Below are 2122 nucleotides of genomic sequence, written 5' to 3' on the forward strand. Positions count from 1 at the left end.
ACATATTATATTGTGATCAACAAAAGAGAGCATGAATTTGAAATAAATATTGTTCACCATTTGTAAATGATGAAGCACCTTGGTTTTTACATGATTATGCATATGTGGATGTGATACTGATGACTTGCAAGTCGGGTAACACGATACCCTACAGAATACGATACGTGATTGAATTGAATGAAATTTGAATGTATTAATTTTACTTGAGAAAGGTGGATGCCCGAAGAAGGCGTTTGAGGCACAAGCAGCTCATCGCTGGAATAACGTGTTTGCCAACACGGAATATTGGTACCAGACTAAGCGATTTGTGTACTTGACTTCATGTCATTCCCAAATTGGGACTATAGGTAGGAGCCCGAGCCAAGTGATCTTGGGCACTATCATTGGGTTGAGACACCATGCTGTGTGGTCTTGAGTGTCTCTCCCTCACTTATACTCTAATCTCGGCGGCAACCGAGGTGTGACTGTTGGTGTAAATTATGTAGGGTATTCCACCTAGCTTAGTTGCATTTCATTATTGTTGAGAAAACTATTGCATTACACACATGTGCTTTCAAATGATTTGATACGAAATTGCTTTATAATGGCTCTCAATTATACTTTGTAAAAATATTATGTTTTGTTTTGATATCTCTTCGTGCCAGTACTTTTGTGCTGACCCCCTCCCCTCTCCAACTTCTCAAGTTTAGAGGCCTAGTCTAGGGGTCAAGAGAATCAATAGAACTTTCAGACAGAGCTGTAGAGACAAGTGTTGAGCCTTCTATGTTTCGGAAGGTCTTAAGTCCTCCAGTCCTTTTATCTTATATTCAGGTTTTGGGTCTACTGGGGGCCTTGTCCCAGTTTTCAGATAGTTACTTGTTTTAGTCATGTTGTAGAGATTTCGCAGACGATTTTCGAAATGTTGATTGAGATTGTGGGACATTATTCCCCATTATTCTTTTCATATGATTCTTGACCATGTTTCCGGTATATTGTGTTTCTTCCACATTACTTTGATCATATGAATTAGGTGTATGATTACCAGACAGATAGGGGTGTTTCGGGCCTCAAAGGTTAGAAATGCTCGTCACGGCTATGCCCTGGTTCGGGTCGTGACATTTTGAGTCTTGAAATTTGAATTCCAAAGACTAGCTTGTATTTCCCTTCATTGAACAATTTTCACCAAAGTAACTAAATCAACACATAGACCCTTCTGTTACTCCTAAATCTTAAGTAGAATAAAAAAAGTTTTTGATACAAGATTTTTTTTGTCAAAGTGAATGATTTTATTAATAACTCAAAACATATATATTTATAGCCAAATTTATAACTACACTTCAATTTAAATTGGGATAACTAATTCTTATTCAAATAATAAAGGGGACAACTAATTCCTAAGTGGACTCTAATAATTTAAAACTATTAAAAGTATCTATTCTTACTTTATTTCTGAGACATATCTTCAACAGGGTACTTGCCTAAGGTCGGCCCAAGTGGCTGAGCCTACGTCATAATTTGTGGCAGCAGGGGCCTGCGTTCGCGCGGCCCCTACCCAATCCAAAGTTCAATTATTTTTATTTTTTCGTTTATTGTCACGACCCGAACCGGGGCCCTGGCCATGACGGAAATCCCGAACCATGAAGGCCCGAGAGCCCTTCTAACTTGCAATCATATACACCATTCATTTACATAGAGGAACTTCGGAAATAAAAAAAAATGGAATCATTGTCGATATCATAATTCAATTGAACAATCTGGAATGGAAAACATAAACCTCTAAACAACGTCTAACATCAGTCTGGGAAATCTCTAACAACTGAAAATGACTTTTGTCTGAAATCTGGGATAAGCCCCCAGTCGGGCCATGAATCAAAATGAAATAACAATAATAAGTTCTAATACAGGCCTTCTGAAGTAAGGGAGGCTCACCAATTGCAACTTCTGACGCACTCAAACCTATTGCTGAACTGGACCCCGAGACCGTGCCTCAGATCCTGAGATGGTGGGGGGGTCAATACAGATATATTGGTATGCAGAGTAATCCAAAATAATGTACTTTTATATACAACATAGGTGAGAGCATTTCATAAAAATGTTAAGCAAGAAATAATTTAAAACACATGGGCAACTTGAAATAATCATT

At 38.1% G+C, this 2122-nt stretch overlaps 1 non-coding gene across 1 annotated transcript; it reads left to right on the top strand.

The window, feature by feature from the left end:
- Window positions 1-1369: 1369 nt before the first annotated feature.
- On the top strand, window positions 1370-1531 carry LOC124892019. The gene has a single exon (XR_007050028.1). It is a non-coding gene; the product is annotated as a U1 spliceosomal RNA (small nuclear RNA).
- Window positions 1532-2122: the final 591 nt, after the last annotated feature.

Source organism: Capsicum annuum, unplaced genomic scaffold (assembly GCF_002878395.1).
Source record: "Capsicum annuum cultivar UCD-10X-F1 unplaced genomic scaffold, UCD10Xv1.1 ctg43334, whole genome shotgun sequence".
Lineage (NCBI taxonomy): Eukaryota > Viridiplantae > Streptophyta > Magnoliopsida > Solanales > Solanaceae > Capsicum > Capsicum annuum.